This window comes from Macrobrachium nipponense, chromosome 19, assembly GCF_015104395.2.
Source record: "Macrobrachium nipponense isolate FS-2020 chromosome 19, ASM1510439v2, whole genome shotgun sequence".
Lineage (NCBI taxonomy): Eukaryota > Metazoa > Arthropoda > Malacostraca > Decapoda > Palaemonidae > Macrobrachium > Macrobrachium nipponense.
The window spans coordinates 52,012,089-52,032,088 of record NC_061088.1 but is presented as its reverse complement, the minus strand read 5'-3'; the positions used below and the strand labels follow the sequence as shown (position 1 = coordinate 52,032,088).

Genomic DNA, 20,000 nt, shown 5'->3' with positions numbered 1-20,000 from the left:
CTTGAGATTTTAGTGGCTGTAAAATTGCTTCACACATGTGAACAACTTCTTAGTTTACTGCTCTTGTGATTTAATTGCAATTCATTTACATGATAGGATGACATCAACTTCTGTTGATGTCATCCAAGGGTTGGGCAATTGAGCCTTGTGTTTGATGCCCACGAATATCTTACTTGCATGGAGCACTTGCTCATGTTACCATAAATGGGGCCTGGATATTTTTAAAGTTTATTTAAATCAATATAATTAAAACGTCTGGAGGTTTTATGTCTGTTCACTTGCTGGCACACGTACATATATGCAAACACTCACAATTTGTGTATTTGTATATATATATATATATATATATATATATATATATATATATATATATATATATTGCTGAGCTGTTCGCCTTTATTTTCTAAGAAGTGCGCTTTGTTATGCTGAGCGGTTCGCCTTTATTGATTAGGTATGTTCTAAAGCCTGCATATGGACCTTGGATTAAGCATGAGACATTTAACGTCACAAGGAAAGATATTCTAGATTCGTGGTAGTGCCAGTCTAAATTGGTATTCCATTAATAACCTAGAGTATAATTTCAATCTATAATAAATCTGGAAGGCATCCAAGGCGAACAGAAAATCTGTGTAGGAAGAGTATTCGCAGAATTATAGTGTTTAAATTCATGGTCATATTTTGTTGTAGTTTAACTTTGAATTATGCCGGACCATCAAATTATCCGTTTACCTTTAAAATTCCAAAGCAAGTTCTTGAGATATTGATTCCACCCCTTCAACGTCGGTATCTGGAGATAGGAACATGAAAGCTGTCCCCCCCTTTCTGAACACCAAAGGCGAGACTTTTCCTTCTGCCTACCCCCCCCCCCCCCTCCCCCCCCATCTCAATCATGGCAGTCATGGATGCTGTTCTATCTGGGAACCCAATAGAAGGATGGTAAAAACTCTCTCTCTCTCTCTCTCTCTCTCTCTCATCTCATCTTCTCTCTCTCTCTTCTCTCTCTCAAACATTATTATATTTATTTATTGTCACATTGAAAGAATGTACTCGCGTCTGTCAGTTTATGCTATAAACTTCGTAATTTATTTGAGATATATATATATATATATATTAGATATATGCATGTATGTATGTATGTGTTGACAGCTTTGTTGCAGCAACAAAAGTCAGTCAGCTTAATACTGTAAACGGCGAAGTTTATACACACACACACACACACACACATATATATATATATAGATAGATAGATAGATAGGTTTGTTGCAGCAAGAAAAGTTTTACGATCTTTTACATTTTTTTTTTGTTCAATAGCATCATAGTCCCATTTCCAAGATGGCAGAAAACAATACGACGTGTTCAGGACTACTGTGTGCATTTTTTTTCATCGCCCAAATTCATTCTCCTTTTTGGAACTTCTGCTCAACGGTCAGTAACCTTTTGCTTGGGAGTGATAGTAGCTTAACATTGATGAAACTGGCTTGGGATAAATAAAGATGGGACTTGGAGTAACGCCTAGCAACCTGGCGAATAATTTTCCTGCAAAGACGTCGTTACTGAGTATACAGACACTTATTCTTCATTCTCTCTAAGTTCGTTAACAATATTCAACTTAGTGATAAATTTTTGTACCTGTTTGCCATGAATGGTCCTTCATTATGACAAATTATGATTCTCTCTCTCTCTCTCTCTCTCTCTCTCTCTCTCTCTCTCTCTCTCTCATATTACTCCAGACAATATTCCTTTACCCCACCATAAGGTAAATCTGCCCTTCCTCAACCCCTTGAACCCCAACCCCCCAAGATTAGAGGCTTGGGTGGGTGAAATCCTTTGGGGCTTTTCCGGGGGTTGGGGGATCGGAGTTTGAGCTTCATGGGACGATACCTGGTTTGGGCATTTTGGTGGGGTTTCTTGTTTTCTTAAAGGGTTAGCCATCTGTCTTCTGTTATTTTTAATGCCCAAGCTGTTTGATGCCTTATAATAGGAAAACAGAAGTTGGAAATACAAGACATCGTTGACAGACACTTAAACATGGCATCGAGATTGGGAGAAATTTATTTATTGATCGGTTTCGTTGAGTTCTTAGGTATGTTTTCTTTCGTCAAATTAAACAAAATAATTGTTGGTGGTAATAAATTAATAGAGGACAGGTTCTCTCTGAGCATCCTGATATCCAAATAGAAGTCGTTTTCAGAATGCTAATAGACAAACTCAAGACTTTTTTGCGGTAAGTGCGGCCTCCATTTCCAGAAAAATAATCACTCAGAATCCTAAACATGAAATTGTAATGATCTAGAATTCTAGATCGAGCCTTCGTATCCAGAAAATGGTTCTCATTTGCATCTTTGGGAATAATAAATGCGTTATCGTAATTTTCTGTTAGCCAGATCTGTTTTGTTTTATTTGTAAAATAATTAATCAATGGATATGTTTGCTTCACTTTCTGAGAAAGAAGCTAACACATGACAAAAAAGATGAGTCACAGATTGTTTAAAGAGGGTGACGGGGGCGAGGAAAGTATAATCTGGCGGTGTTTAGTAACAATCCCCGTCGCCACGAAGAGGTGCCAGGTAGGATTTTATGTCTACATTTGAAAGATAACTTGCTGATTGTATATTTGTTAACTTTTCTCGTTCCTCATAGAAATAACGCAGGTAAATTGGTGTGGAAGCAATAATTGAGTTGCAGCGTGTATTCGACCGAGCTTTAATGATATATTCATAAACGGTCGCCTTTTGCCGTTCGTGTAAACCGGCGACTAGACGTTAGTTGCTTCCCAGCTGGCGTGAAGGCTGAATGTCGGCGCTCAAATGTGTGCGATCTCTCTTGCTTTTATTCGTTTCTATTCGAGTGGATTGTTTTTCGTCTCAAGATACACGTTTAAATACAGACCGCAAGTGTGACTTCAAAAAAAAAAGTCTTCTGAAGGGATTTGTGTAACAGTCTCGGTGTTTATGTTCTTGTGCTGTTGTTGAGGACGAACGCGTGCTTCTTCTCCAGCAGCCGAGATCATCTGTTCAACCCAGCTTTTATACCCTGGGTGTATCGTGGGGTACCCAGAGTTCACCAACATTTGTGAAATAAGGACACGGAAACATATTGAGTTGTTCGTTATTCACATGGGAAAGAAATAATTGGAAGTTTCCATTCAGATTACACCCGGACTAATAATATTTCAGAAGTGAACGTCATCGGTGTAGGCCAGTCAGTAAACCTGCCTTCTAAAAAGGTTTTTGTAATGTCGCAGGGGTTCTTCTAGTTAAGTGCATCATTGTGAATCAAGTGGTCAGGGCTCATCGGAGGGACTGAAAGCTGCAGAGAAATATGTTATTTTTTTTTTTTTCTTTTTTTTTTTTTTTACAAATCCAACACGTAAAATTCGGCCTTATGCTAACTTATCCTTGACGGTATACTTTAGAAAAGTGAATATGGTTTTTCCTTTGTGAAACTTCGTCAGAGAAAATGCCAGAAATTGACCTTGTGGGTTGAGCCACCATGTTAAATAGTTGTGTGTGTGTGTGGGCGTGGCGGGGGCCGGTGACGAGGGCGGTCATGGTGACCGATGTACCGTTGAGGTGACCAGGCCCCCCTCCCCACTCATTAATGGCGCTCCCCCCCCCCCCTTTATTTTCGTAAAAGAAAATGTCCCCTATTTATGCAGCTTCCAACACTGGCTTGGCCTGTGATGTTCGTAAGTTCACTTATGAATTAATCAGTCACCGTCATCGCTACTGAAATTAACGGCGTCACTTTTCATCATGGTCGGACTTGAGGCCCACCAGCAACAGGCGATATCTGCTTAGACCCGGTGACGAATTGGCCTTCTTACAAAAGTAATCGCTTTCAGGAGACATTGAATTTCAATTCTTCTCACTTTGGTGTGGTGCGTTATCGCTGCCCACATGAATTTTGAGGCGCAGTCTCACTGTCTATGAGTCTAATTGAATCATTTAGGTTGACTGATTGTTGGCATTACACATCTAGATCAGAATCCATTTTAGGCTTCATGTGTTATATTTCCTATAATATAATAAATTATAATAATGGTATAGAGTTCTTAAGGACACAGGGCGTCTAAGGGAGGGCTATTAGCAATAGAGGCGACGAGGACTCAAGTTCCTAAAGAGATTTGGTCTTTATTGCCGACTTGTTTAAACCGCCCAGTACTCGCTCTGCCATAAATACCTGAGTGGGTTAGAATACGAGTATATGTGAATGACCTTAGAATTGTCACAGTTTCCTTCTATAATTTTGTCTTCCATTTCTAATTGAGAATTCAAGTTATGCAGCACTCGAATGTATTGTATGTGCTCTCGTGAGGTTGTCTTGTATGTGGATTAATGCACTCGCGCACACAAACATATGTACGTTTATGCTATTATGTGTATGTATGTACGTATGTATGTATGTTGAAAATTCGTTGCGTACATGCACACGGACTTGCATTTTGTCGGTTGCACATTACATCTGGCCACTAAATTGTTTAATTTTTCCTGAAATTTCATGGCGAAAACCTTTATGAGAGTGAAGGAACTATGGTGCGAATTTTTGGAGCGCAATTTTACCAGGTCTTCGTTCTGTTACTCTACATTATTAATTAGTAATGCAAAAATAAGAAGATTGAAGGGCATTTGTCCGTAGTTATCACAGAATGGCAGTAAGGAGGGCAAAGGTTATATGGTAGTATATGCACAGTTTTCTTGGATTACCGTCAAAAAGAGTAATAGAGGTAGCAAGAAGAAAGTCTTGAGACGACGTGCTATGCATGGTCGTCATGTTGTGTGATTGGAGAAGACTTTGCTCGTAACCTTATGGGGGCGTTCGGTAATCAATATGCTGAACACGATGGGCCCCGGTATACTGTAGCGGTCCGTCCCACCTTAACAGAACACAAACCAGTCACATGCTTTTTGGAATGTTAGGACTCTCTCTCTCTCTCTCTCTCTCTCTCTCTCTCTCTCTCTCTCTCTCTCTCTCATAGGGAAAACTTGAGCATCATTTGTTATTCCCCTCATCACGGGAGCAGGGAGTTTGTTGCACATGTTGAAAAAGATCTGATTTATAGAGGAAATTGGGTTTTCAAGGTCATCTTGGAAATTGCGACCCAAGTTAGTTTTTACGTCGAGTTATCACACGGTGAAACCAGCTTCCTTTTTTTTTGAACGAACTTGTAACATTGATCTTAAGGTGGAAGAACGGTACAACGGGTTCATCTAGATTATAGTACTGGTTTTAGCAACGGAACCTTGAGGGAAGATAATGCTTATTGAGTCTCCTGCTTGAGCAAATGCTTGAAGCCAAGTAAAGCAGCTTTCATGTCATGTCGGTTAGCATGTCATACCTTTTGTGTAGAATCCACCTGAAGTTTGGTGAAGTCTTGATTTTGTTCGGGTTTTACAATAAAAATTGCTTCGTTTTCTTATGACTGTGGATTTTGAATTCTTGATATGTTAAAGCTATTGAAGTCCTTTTGAGGCAAGAATATGTCTCTAAGATTGTTTTGTCAATGGGGATTTTGAAACTTCTTGTTTACATTTTTTTATGGCTCTCATTTCCTCCATGGCTTCATTTGCCTTCATGCATAAGATATTTCCACAGTATTGGGATCAATCTTTTCGGCATTTGCAAAATTTCAGTGCAATGCTCCGCCACACATGTAAGTGAAAAATTCCGTGTGACCTTGAAGTCTATAAAAGACTTGACACCTACACTTTTTCTTTAATGAATTCCGATGAGGTAAACGTCTAACAGTATATCTTACTTTGTATACACTTCCGCTAGTCTCCGTTAGCCCGGTCAACACACCGACAGACTCCTTGTCTGGCTACTTGTGACTCCCTGAGCACACCTGGTGGGGTGAGGTGAGGTATGTTCCTCCAGGCACTCCTCCCCCCTTCCCCTACCCCACCTGTAAATGACCTCTGCGTCTTCCTTCCGATCCTCTTACTCCGGCATTTACATCTCTCCGAATTTAGGAGGATTTTTTTTTTCTCTCTCTCTCTCTCTCTCTCTCTCTCTCTTCTCTCTCTCTCTCTCTCTCTCTCTCTCTCTCTCTCTTGGTTCAATGACATCAATGTAATAGCTTTCAAAACATTGTGTAACACAGACGAGCGTAGGGTATGTTCTTGTATTTGTACCTTTCAGTCATTTCTTTTCCAGCTCTGTGAAGAGGAATTTATAGACATTTCTTTTAATGGACATGTATTTTACATACAGTGTCACCACCTTGTAACATAGCCCGTTTCATCCAGAACGTAGTGCCTGGCGAACGTATGCTTGGGAATTGCGTTAAGGCATGATAAGACGCCATATTGAGCATTTCTCACATTTCATGTCTTCAAAGACTTCTACCGGGTGACATTTTATGAGATATGTAATGTACATGCTCACCTGTTTTACATGCTTTATGTATTTATATTACATTGTATATATATGTTTGTGTATATGAATGCATGTACGGTTATTTAGAATACGTAAGGTACTTGCAGAGTGTGTATCCATGCAGTAACCGAAAGGCAGTGTCAGGGCTTTTGAAATACCAGGTCATTTATCTAGCGTTCCCAGAACACTCGGCAATGACGTTAGAGTTTGAGTCCGCGGAAAAAGTACCGCCGGAAATGACGGGTGGCCTTGTGGTCGGGCTTATCTTTGAGCGCACTATCAGCAGCTGTTAGTTACCCCCGGCGAATGGTGATGACAAGATCGAGAATTAAGCCGAGAGAATGCATTTTCATATCTGATGGTTTTGATTTGGGAGTAGCTTTATGGTAGAGTTTTTCTTTCATTTTTTCGTCTTCGCCCGTATAACTGCATCAGATTTCCCTTTATTTATTTTTTGTCAATATTTGCACTCGTGCAATTTTAATATAAATTTGTATGTTTGCTCGTATATGGATGTCAATACGTACGTAATCTGTGGATCGCTCCCTGCTTACGATCCACTAATTAGTGACCCAGCGGTAAACGGGAATTAGTGTCTGGTGGGGTAAAGAAGAGGAAAGGGGGGGGGGGGGGTGCGTGTTATGGTACTCGCTTTATTCCTCCAAGGGTACTGGCGACCTCAACCTTAAACATTGCTGAGAATCCGGAAGGCTGTACCTTTCTGGCTCCACCCGTTCCATGAGATAAAAGGATGTACAGTAACCATTTCTTTTTTTTAAGAAATTAATATCCGCAAAGTATTTTTTTTCAACTGAATTATCCTGAAAGTTTATTTATACCCATTTAAATTCTTTTAGTAAGTTATATATATATATGATATATAATATATATATATAGATATATATATTATATATATATATATTTTTTTTTTTTTTTTTTTTTTTAAGTGGGTACTCCCACCGGATGGCGGATTAATTTTGCTTGTGATTGTTTACCTGTAATTTTGGATGGAAATGGGGCTACAGAAATTGGTGTCCAAGGAGAAAACGGCACTTCCGGCCGATGGGGATGACGCGGGAAGCGGAAGTTGGAACAAGGAAAGGGTGGGAACGGTGTGTGTGTGTGTTTGGGCTGGGTCGCCGCTGCCTAACTCACTTTACGGTGTTTTAGAGTAATTTCGTTTCAGCTTTTTTTTATTGTTGACTCCAGCCGCATCACATGCACGCTGTTCAATCCTGGTAATATTCTTTTGAGTCTGCCAGCGCTGTGTATTCACGCTACTTAGGTACATCAAAACCTGAAAATTTGCAAACGTGTTGTATTTTAATATGTAGATATTGCGAATCGAACCTGCTTATCTCTTTGTAGGTAAATGATCTTATTTTTCATAATGATGTTGGAAATCGTGACCCTGTTTTAGGAAATCTGAACTAACTTGTCTTAGAAGAATGTAAAATGAATTATTGCAGTTGTTTCCCCTGTGATTCAGTGAACTGTGAGTTAGTCCTCAGCTTCGGTATTGTTGAGAACGAAGAACATTGTGAATATGTTCATAATGTAGTCCTTCAAATATTGAATTGGAAATTTAAATCATTTAAGTCGAATCACCTCCAGTAACTTATCCAGCTCTAAGATGGATCTGAAAATGTGTTTCGCTGTGAGCAGTACAGATGACAGACCTAAGAACGTTTTGTCTGATCCACCTTACTTTACAATGCGTATGTAATATATATATATATATATATATATCATATATATATATATATATATCTATATATATATTTATATGTGTGTGTGTGTGTCTTATCGTAAGCAATCATTCCATTTTAGATTTTCCATACTTTCCGTCAATAAGTAACATTATTGCTCTCATATAATCGATCTATATTTATTTTTATTTCATACGTAACCCCCCGTATTTGATTTTTTTTTTCTTCAATGATGGAAGGTACAAAGCAATTCGTATTGATTCTCGGTATTCCACACGAGGAGTTCGAAAATGGTTACAATACGCTCTCTCTCTCTCTCTCTCATCCCTCTCTCCATCTTCTCTCTCTCTCTCTCTCTCTCTCTCTCTCTCTCTCTCTCTCTCTCTCTCAATCTGTATGTTTGTATACATATCTAGAAGGAATCTGCGAAGGAGGTTATTATATATCTTGATATATTGCAACCAACTTTATTTGAAAAAAAAATATGAAATGGTATTCCTGACTTGGATAAGATTGTGTTCCGCGCAGTTGTTCAAAACGAATAGCCTTTGCTGCCGTGGTATAGGGTTCAACTTATTCGTATGAGTCGTTAGTTTCCTTGAACGCGATCATTTTTACCTTTGCGTGAATTCTGCTTTTCGTGTTTCGTAAGAAAATGTCGCTTGTAACAAATATATGCAGTGAATATATTTGTAGTGTAAACTCCTTGAAGAGAAAAAGAAAAGAAAAAGCAGATATGAAGGAATATGAAAATGACACTCTTCCATCCTCCCGCTTTCGCGCGATGGATTGTTAACGTTTATTTAGGCGTAAATATGAGTGCCAACAATACCTAAAGGTCAAAAGGGCGCTCATTTTCATGTTGAATACAAACATTTTTCTGACGGGGAAATTCATAGCATCCTCATCTGGTGCCTTTTGTATGGTTGAACTCGAGCATTGAACGGGCTCTGTGGAAATGTGTATCCAATGGTGATGACACTGCACAATTAAGAAAGAAACTTTAGTAGTGATTGTGTTCGGCTGTGTATAAAGCTATGTATGTAGATTATTAGGTTCGGCTCAGTGTATTCGGGGATGTGAATTATCATATATTTAGTGCTTTTGGTTTTGAGATGGTGAATAGATTCTGTAATAGGGCGATGAAAATGAAATTTGTGCTGTAAATGTGTGAAATTCTTTTACTCATACCCAGTGTATGCGAAATGCTTTTGTTAATGACCCTTTTTATAGTGTCTTTGAACATTTGAGAACGGATTTGATCTCTGATCATAGTTCCTACCAGTTGGGCTCAGCATAGTCCGTTATTGTGCAAAAGAGAAGTGTGACTGTTGCATTTTCCTGTGCATGTGACCCCGTGGTCTCGGGCTATAAGTTCCTGTTGACACGCGTCCTTCGGGCATTTGGCTCTGTGGCAGTTCTGGTGGAGAAAGTACAGACAGGATGGAGGAAAGAGCTGTAGTGATGCCGAAATGTCCGAATCTTTTTGTGTCTGAACTGCATCGATTATGAAATGTGCAGATCTTCTTGGGCGAGAGATGGAGAAGGGCCTGTGCTTAGCTAAGACTCCGAACGGATTAAGGGGCGGTGCCGGTGGGTAGTTTGTGAAGATTCTTATGAAATTTTTAGTGTTGTTGTATATCTTGTTGATTCATTTTTGTTAAGTTTTGGCTCGATACATTGGTCTAAAAAATTCCGATGTTTTTCTTCTTGCTTCATCGAGGATATGTTAGCAGAAATTAGATTTGAAACCATCGGTGTTCAAGGAGAATTAGTCGTGATGGAATAAACTTAGGTATCGCCACTGAGCAGTGGGCTGCCAGAATTACGCAAGTATTCTTAGAAAAACCCCATATTCTCCTTTTTTTTTTTTTGTCGTTTTGTGCAGTTTTCCCATAGTTATGAAACACACATGCTATCCTGTGTAGCCCAATCCCTGCACAGAAGAGTGTTCTTAGGCGTTTTGGAGAGGGTAAAATTCTTCAAAGGGTCTTTCGCAATGTTTCATGCTTGCTTTAGAAATGCCGATTGAGAACAAAAGTACATTTTGTACAATGGGAGCGGCGCTCTTATTGTCCTTCAAGCATTTGTCTGTCTCGAGTGTGTCGAGATGTCTTTTCGCGGAGCCTAAAATTCTCGTTATCATTCTTGCCTGGATGACTAACATCCTGTCGGGGAGAGAGAGAGAGAGAGAGAGAGAGAGAGAGAGAGAGAATGGTTTTCTTTAACCATTTATGTACGTTATGAATCTAAAATTTATCTAAATTATATTTAAAGGTGCGGATTGTCAGCCAGGAATTTGATTGAGGGTTCGATATCAAAGAAGCGTTGAGGAGAGAGAGAGAGAGAGAGAGAGAGAGAGAGAGAGAGAGAGAGAGAGAGAGCATTTTCCTTCCATCTGTTTGTGATTCATCAGAATTCTTCTCTCAATGTGGTAGCAAGTTTTGCTTGACTGATCTTTTAGGTCTTGTAGGCTACCAAGAGTTGTCTCTCTCTCTCTCTCTCTCTCTCTCTCTCTCTCTCCTCTCTTTCTCTCTTTCTCTCTCTCTCTCTCTCTCTCTCTCTCTCTCTCTTAACTTGCGATATTAACTCCGTATGTCGGTAATATTGCACGAATTTAATTGAAGCAAAAGACAGTGTGTACATCTGAAGGAAATCTTAAGCGGCGACGCACCAGAGACCACAAGACGTTTGAGGGCGAATGATAGTAACGAAGTAATTGACCTCAATTGCCTTAGAAGGTCAACACAGCCGGTGTAAGGGGTGACCTCATGAAGGGTGACAGTCGTGACTGTCTTGGCACATGTTGAGCCTAAAGTATTGCAGTTCAGGAGCTTAATTTATGTGCGCGCCAGAGCAAGCTTTTGCCTGCCTCGCCTTGTTTTGGCTTCGGCAGTAATGCCGTTTCAATTAGGATGGTCTTTGTGGTATAGTATATTTGAAATGTAATGAATGTTTCGGACAGAAGCCGAGACTGGCAAATTTTGAATTGTTTAACTGTCATGTGTGGCTGACCTTGAGATTCCACGCCTTCAGAACGAAAGGTCTGTTAGATATTGAATGTCGTGTCCTTCGATTTTCCAGGCAATCGATAGGTTCCTCGTTGGGAAGGTTCGTGTACGGTGTTCCAACGCAATCGTTTTCTAAATTTAGGTAAATAGTCCTTTTATGCAACTGTCTGTACCATGTATGTGGGTTTTAGCCCTTTAACTCATAAAGGAAGGCGACCTTTTCGTTGTCGTTTAGTCTACTATCGCCAGAATGATCAGTTAGCGAATTTTCAGGCTATTTAGATAGCTAATTCTGTCGTGTTTAGTGGTTTGGTTTTTGCATATATTACGAGGTACACATGCTGTGCTTGCGCAAAGCTCGTAGAAGACTTGATACAAATATATATATTCATATATATCGCTAATATTATATCAAGAAGTTTCTGTTGCTTTTCGATGAGCTTCATTTTGAGTTATGTATGCAAATGTTCATTTTTTTTTTTGTTTCATTTTAATCCAAGGCAGTTTTAGCGTAAGCCGATATAGCAGACTTAACAAGTATCTCTGCAGGCCTGCGAATTTCATGTTTTTGATATGTATTCTGGGTAAAGTCACCAGGGCTGTTTGCGTGTATTGTGCTTTTCGTGTTTCGTAAGAAAATATAACTTACTTACGTACGTATGTGGAAATAGGATAAGTTTTTCGTCCACTGTCAGTGACAGCAAATGTAAGGCTTCTGTAGTAGTTCCAGAAGGCCAGCGCAGACTAGCGAAGCAGAGCAAGCGCTGTTCTGATTGCTAGAGCAAGCAGAGCCTTCTCCCCTCCACGCAAAGGAATAGAAGCCACCAGTCAGTCGTCGATACAAGCGATCGTCTTTATTATTGATTATTCCTTTACCTTTGGTCATGTTATTCCATAACCTTTCGCGAGAGGTGGCAGTTATGTCGCCGTTATAGATAGGGTGTCAAGGAATGAGAGCTTCAAAGTGAAAACTTACTTGGGGACGTACATAATGATGAGGCCAATTGTTACAGTGCGTTGTTTCTTCTGACAAACACACACACACACACACACACACACACACTTGTTGAACTTAATTTGTCACCCCTTTTGGAATAGGGTTCACACACACACACACACACACACACACACACACACACACACCCGCGACCGCTCATAAGTTGTGACTTTTTCGACCGTGATATCCTTTTAATTGTTTCTGCAGATGGTTCCCTTCCCGAGGAACTGCCAGATAACAATATGCAGTATCTTCCACGTCCCAGATGCTTTAATAACTCAAAGGACGGATGGACTAGCAAGGGACCGGAAAGCAGTCATTTAGGATGTTTTATTCAAAGTGGAGTGAGTCATTTTAATAAGAAATTCAAAAGGAGTATTATTGTCGTTGGTATTTAATGATTTTACTTAAATTAAAACGTGAAATTTTTTTCCAATACGTGTTCTGAATCAAAAGAAATGATATCATATAGTAAAGGGAGAATCTTAGATAGCGAGGCATCTGGGATAGAGAGAAGGAGCCGGTATTTACTTACTCATATATTGCAAAAAGAGTTATTCAAATCCCAAGATCAAGTTGGAACCTTGGTGAAAGGATTCCAGTGAAACCTCATGCAAAGGTAACCGTCGTGCATAGATAATGTGCTTGAGGGGAGATCGTCCGTCTATTTATCCACCAGTTTCTGTTTTGCTTCCTTTGTTATCGCAACTCTTAGGTGGTTGAAGAAAGATTGTCGGTCTGTCTGTCACTTGTTATCGCAACACCACATCTTTTTTTTTTTTTTTTTTTTTTTTTTTTTTTTTTTTTTTTTTTTTTCAAAGATTATTTTGCATTGGTGCGCACAAGGAGGATAATTTGTTGGTCCATGTCTCTATCCCTCATTAAGTCTGTCACGCTGTGCTTGTCATAACAATACCCCTAGACTGCTGAAGGGATTTAAGTTTTAACTACTACAACAACGGTAGACCATCATGCATGGAAATGCTTAGAGGGAGATCATCTATGTGCTTGTCTTTTGTTTTCTTGGACATAACTTTCGAATTTTGAGGGAGGCTTCGTATTTGACAAATCCTTAACAAATGAAGCCGTTTGACAACACAAAGTTGTTAGCCTTCACAATGACCGTTCAAACTAAAAATATCGGCTGATTGAGCTTTTCATATCGCAACTCGTATGGTACCCGATGGATTTCAGTCAAATTTGGTACAGTCCCCTTATGTAGCTATGCATGTTCCTTGGTGGAGAAATTCAGTCTGTCGGTCCGCTTTTCTTGCTGTAAGGGAGTCTTCCACTGCTGCATTTCCAACACGCCTGAAAGGAGTCGAGTGAGACTAGCTATGAAAGCTCATCATCTTGCAGATGTGCATCAGAAGAGGTCACTCATTCGTTTTGCATGAGTCCTTTGATCGGAATGCTGTCAGAGGGAAGTTGGTTGTGGTCAGTAGGGGCCATTTATTGCTCACGGAATACGTGTTCGTGAATAGTGTTAATAGTGAATGTATTTCGGAGTATCTCATGATGAAAAGCGTTTTATCTGGCTCTATGGCAGGAATATGGCTCAAAGACCTCCGAGACGTTTTTGCATAAGATGAAGGGATCGGCCCATTGTTGTCCAAGGGAAGTTTCATTGTATCAGCAGTAGACGACTCGGTAGATGGTGTTACATCCAGCATTGTTTGATTTCGTTGTCCGTATCAAGCGCGGGTGATTGGTACTTTGAAGGTCTACTATAGACCTTGGGTACTTTAGTCTGTCTGGTGCCTTCGTGGTAAGGGCGTAGTCATTCTTTCATGAACAGCGGTCATGTCAGTTAATGATCGATTATTTGATCATTTTACCCAAGTTGCTTTAGACAACGACCACTTCTATAGGTCATCCTACAGAAAGCTGATTTACGTATTAATATTTTACTCCCTATCATTCTTATTTCTATTTTAAACTGTAGTGGTTCAACCCTTTATTTTCATCAGTACCCTCAACGGCTTCTTATATGATCATGTCATAATACCTTTTGCCCTCTTCGACGGCATGATAAGGTGAAGAGCGCCTGGTATGAATGTCCTGGGTGTGCACTTGAAGGCTTCAAGATAAGGTTGACAGAGAGAGAGAAGAGAGAGAGAAGAGAGAGAGAGAGAGAGAGAGAGAGAGCTGACTCTCCCATTTCATAAATCGGGGAAGGGTTCAGCATTTCTGCTTTTCCTATTCACTTAGAGAGTGAATCGTTGGAAGTAATGATTTCAGTAAATAATGTGTTTTAGACATCTGTGAAGAGTTAAGGGCGGAGTTTTAATGATCTCCCTGGCTGTTTTATAGAGATTACTTTTTCCAGTTCGAGCGAGTTTAAAAGCCGTTTTGAATAATAGCTGCAGCGATAAATTTTCATTTTCCTGATTTGCATCGCTTTAAAAATGAGGTGTTTGTGATGCGACACATGTGAACTTGCATCACAAGTATTTAGTGCAAGGATTAGACATCTTTTTACGGAATAAATGCGCCGTCGCCAAGGCTACAGGAGCCAAATGTTGATTTTGTGCAGGGAATCGGAAAGCGCACGAGTATCGCCCTGAAAGAAACAGGGCTTTCTTGTCCTTTTTATTGCCGATGAAGACCCGCACAATGAATGATATGAAGACCAGGTGGTATCGGATTAAATCCCACGCTTGGGCTTTTCAATTTGTTTGAAAGCAAAAAATCTCTTTGGGCGTAAAGAATGCAGAGTCTTCAACGCTCGCTCTGTCAGACGTTGATAACACACTTTTTTATTCGGTGCTTTCTCATCCTTAATTTTTACCCTCCACTTCTTTCTCGAACGGTTTCCACGGTTTAACCAGAGTTAATAAAAAAACGGCCGAGGTTCCAGAGAGCATTTCAGACCCTGGAAAAAGATGAATGATTGGGTTGGTTGGCTGGAGATATATTGTGGTTTGAGATGACTGACATTGTCGGAGGAGAACTGTTGTTCGTCGTCCTTCGTGGCAGAACTAATTGTGGAGGAGTTTTCGGTGAAGAACATCTAGGAAAAGCGGGGTCCGGTTTCCCGAAATCCCGGTGATGAAGTTGTTATGAGTAAATATAGGCAGCTGCTGCAAAGGAATGTAACTTCATCGGTTCATGCCTTGGACAAATAAGAAGGAATTGCCAATAAAGCAAGTGGAAATAACAGGCTATTTTCCAACGGTATTGAATGTATTTGAACCCAGTGAAAATACAAACAACTTGAATAATATTACTTATGAAATTATTCAGATGAAATGTACTTGGTATTTAGAAATCAGTTGTGGAGCATAGGTTGAAAATCTCGGGAAAGACAAAACTGATTAGATTAAGTTTATAAGAAACGGCTCTTATTTAAGCAGACAGGGTGAGCGTGGCGAACGCTATTTAGGACATGAGGACATTCCTTTACGACACGTAATGTTACTAATGAATGATCGTCGTGGCTGCATATTAGCTGGTAAATAACTAATCGCATTGCAAGGTTATGATATAGGAGAAAATCTGTGTGTGTGTATTATATATATATATATATATATATATATATATATATATATATATATATAATATATATATAATGTGTGTGCGTTGTATAGTAGGTGCGTGTCCTTTACTTGCCCATCTTAAGCACTTTACGATGTATGTATTTTTCAAAGGTAAAGGATAATTGGCCTTTACCCTCAAAAGAGTTGGTCGACCTGCCACTGGAAATCTGTGGTACTCCACATGGATGCGAGAAAGGGGGATCGTGTTGAGGGGGTAAACATAGTGGGAGAGTTTTATAAATCCCTGATCACAAGATTAATCGGTTTGGGTTGAGGCCACAGGACAGTGAAGGACGGAGTGTCGAGATTTCTCAAGATAAATGAAGTTCGAGACGGTTTCGTGGCAGGAAGGGATCCGCCCAGCTTTCAAAACTCCTCTTCGAAGTTAAAGGACGTCTGTAACGTGGCGCAGAGTGGGTTGGGAAGGGAAAATGGGATCTCTGGGAAGCCAGTTCAGGTGGAGAGTTGATCTTTCTTTTGCTGCTTCATATGTAAAGAGGAGTCAATGTTAGAAGATGGCTGCCAGTCATCCCAATTGACATTCCTAAACTCTGCCCTCCCCCTTCCTCCAAAAACTTCATGTAGAACTCCGATTTAATCTGAACACAAATTGGAAGCTGCTGAGTAAAATATGTTTAAAAGAATCTGACTAAGAGTGGCTGAAACTTTTATAGGATTCATGAAGTGAAATTAAAGTGCAGAGAGAGAGAGAGAGAGAGAGAGAGAGAGAGAGAGGTGGTTGTGATGGAATTGATGGAGATGATGGGAGGGAGTTTAATTTGCAGCGGAAGTAAAGAGTTTGGTGTGGTTTGGTTCGGTTGGTCACACAGGACCGACTTTTGCATCATCACCGTGGGGTTGTTCTTTCTGTGCCACATGTGGTGTATGTCAGATTGCATGTGCGTGCAGGCGTTGGGACGCTTTCATGTTGCAGTTTGTTTCAGTGTCACTTGGCTTTGCTATGTGATTTTTAAGTGAGAATGACAAATGATATTGTAGATTTAGTTGTAGATGAAGAGGATTTATATATATTAATGTACATTTATTGATGGAAGCGTAGGCTTTCATATGCTCTTAAGTGTGTGTGTGTGTGTATGAGAGAGAGAGAGAGATTTCTCGTGTAGAAAATGTTTGCATGGTTTGTATCAAGGTTGTGTTATTGTGTTCTTCATGACCATTGTTTACAAGCAAGTGCTGAGAGAGAGAGAGAGAGAGAGAGAGGTATTTGGATCGCTTTCAAGAGACCTGTCGATTCTGATTCTGGTGTGGGACATGCAGTGTAGCATCATGGCAGATCGATATAGAAGCCCGGCATTACGTGTCTTTGAGGGAGGAAGCCTTATCAAACTTGCATGTCATGGCAATTTGCTGTCGCACGTACCTTATCTTTCATGCTCTCAATTAAACTTGAACGCTGTGATCTCGTACTCAGATTATGATTAAATGTGGCTTGGCAGTATAGCATATGAACGCGCGCGGCCTGCGGCGGGCCCCCCGCGGCCAGCACACACACATATATAATATATAAATATATATGTGTGTGTGTAAGTTAACTGAGGGGTTAAAACTTGCGTGAAATAATTTCGGGTTAGCATATGACTATAAACATTAAATTTCGCGGGATTATTGATGTCCTGCTTGTGCAAATACGATGATGAAATGTCCCTTACTGAGGCAATTTCTCTAATATCTGTTTTGTAGAAAGTTCACTAGTCCCACCTCGGTGGCCGCGAGTTCGATTCTCGAGCATTCCATTGAGGAGTGAGAGATATGTATTTCTGGTGATAGAAGTACACTCTCGACGTGGTTCGGAAGTCACGTAAAGCCGTTGGTCCCGTTGCTGAATAACCACTGGTTCCGTGCAACGTTAAAACACTATACAAACAAACAAACAGACGACCGAATTTTATTTGATACCAACAACGATATTGTTAGCGCTATAATTTTAATAAGCCACCTACTTCTGCTTTTATACACGTTTTAAGCATTTTTATACCATTCTTTTTCCAAGTGTAATCAGTAGTCTTCTCATTGTCCGCTTTCGCTGGTGGTCACTTCTTTCACCAGTAGGATTCCCATACGAGTTGCTCGTATTTGAACCTTCATTTGAACTTGGTGGTATTTGGAAAATTATAGAGATCAAGATTTCCTCACTGATAATGTCTGTAGTAACTTCGATGATAACTATACTATTAATATGCATGTGGCTTATACGGCCGGGTGAAAATTTGCAATGAAATACTATATGATATCGTTCGGTTTCCTGTCGCCATGTTAACATGAAGAAAAAAAAAAAAAAAAAAAAAAAAAAAAAAAAAAAAAAAAAAAAAAAAAAAAAAAAAAACGGAGTCCGGGATCGTGAGTCTGCAGCAGGTCCCGAAATAACTTGAAGCGCCATCCAGATAAACGATAGACTCCATTACGTCACCGTGGAGTGCAGGAGGCTCTCACAGAGGAGGTCTTTCATTCCTTATTCAGAGCATTCAACTTCGGTGGGCCAAATTAGGTCCTGAGTTGCATCTCCAATAAGTAGAAATTCCCCGCTTGGAGACTGTGCCTTCCTTGGCTCTGGTATCCAAGGTCATTTACTACATTTGTATGTATGTATGTGTGCTTTCCGTATATGTGTGTCTGGACTGCCATAAGTTTCCTTATTTTACTCCTAGCTGTGTATTTATTTATTTTTTGGCCCTTTTTAATAATATATAAATTAAATCTATCTATACACAAACGCGCGCGTGCACACTTACACACAAAATCACGCTTTACTACAAGGAAAATGAAAAACTTACTGTTAAACCAGATCGATTTCAGCACTAAATTGAAGTCATTTTCAAGGAACTACACATATGTGGATATATATATATAATCAAATATATATATATATATATATATATAATATATAATACATATATATATATATATAATATATATATATATATATATATATATATATATATATATATATATATATATTAGTGTGTGTATGTATGTATGTATGTAACGGAACTAAAAATTAATAGTTTTATAGTTAGAGTAAAATGAGGAAATTTATAGCTATCCAGATAGATGCACACAAACACTCATGCCGTAGACATGCATACATGTATACGTAAATTACCTTGGAGACTAAAGCAAAGGAAGGCGCAGTCTCCAAGAAGGAAATTTCCACATACTGGAGATGCAAATCTTGACATAATTTGACCCACGGAAGTTGAATGTTCTAAATGTATTGGCCTGCGTCCATAAAATCACAATAATCGCAGTGTTGTTTCTCATACACGCACAGGCACCCACGAAAAGAAGACCGAAGAGGGATGTTATATGTGTAGCGCCATGTTCTCATGAATAATTAATGTGCCGAAAGGTTTCTTCAGCACCACTAGCAGCGTGCATGCACGGTACCCCTTAAAGGTCTTGTCTGCTTAGGTGAATGTGCGTCTGATTATAATACCAGTTGCCGGTCTCTATTATTTTCAATGTGGTGGTGTATACTGATGGTCTTGTTGCTGTCTCCTTGTCTCTTGTTGCTCTCTCTCTCTCTCTCTCTCTCTCTCTCTCTCTCTCTCTCTCTCTCTTCTGTGAACATGAACAGAGAATCCCAGCATAAAATGTGGATAACGTCTGTCGATATCAGTACTTCCAAAAGGTTCCACGATTGTTGATCTTTTGTGTTTGTTTACTAATGTTTCGTATCGTCATTATCAATTTACCTATAACATCGGTGTTTGAACTGGAGAGAGAGAGAGAGAGAGAGAGAGAGAGAGAGAGAGAGAGAGAGAGAGAGAGAGACGCATACTATGTATTCTTAACGAACCGTTAAGTTAAAAGTGACCATATGGCCAGGCTTCAAAATAAGGATTGCATTCCGTTGGTCCCGCCGGTGTGATCCTTCTAAACGTTTGGTGTGAGTGTGTGTGTGTGTGAGTGTGTAAGTATGTGATATATAATATATATTATATATATATATATATATATATATATATATATATATATATATGTGTGTGTGTGTGTGTGGTGTGTGTGTGTGTGTATGTACCGGTAAATAACTGAAATTGTTTTCCAAGTGTTTGATAATGAAATGACATGGCATGGGTGCACACTTTCAAAACTTTTACTCGTCTTTCCACTAGGGGGGGCGACCCCTGAGACTTGCATAACTGGTCTCCCGGCCGGGGGACACCTCTGATCCCGACGAAGTGCTGCGCGTTGCTCCATAAGCGATATAGGTGTCTCTCGAACTTGCAGTTCAGCTGGAGGGTTTTCTCGTCGCCTTGTACGTCCATCGATCGATTAGGTCGTCCTACTTCTGTCTCCTTGAGGAGAGTCTTCTTCGGTTTTACTCTTTTTACTTTTCTTAGAAGTT

General features: G+C 39.7%; 1 protein-coding gene across 4 annotated transcripts in view; it reads left to right on the top strand.

The window, feature by feature from the left end:
* The window catches only part of LOC135216899 (serine/arginine repetitive matrix protein 2-like), a 622,749-nt gene that overhangs the window by 200,582 nt on the left and 402,167 nt on the right, over positions 1-20,000 (top strand). Inside the window, exon 1 of one of the 4 annotated variants that reach the window (XR_010314972.1) lies at positions 2,731-2,811. The exons of the other annotated variants lie outside the window; for them this stretch is intronic. The gene's annotated coding sequence lies outside the window, so the exon portion shown is untranslated. Of the gene's footprint in view, positions 1-2,730; positions 2,812-20,000 lie in introns of those variants that run through there. 4 annotated transcript variants of the gene reach the window in all.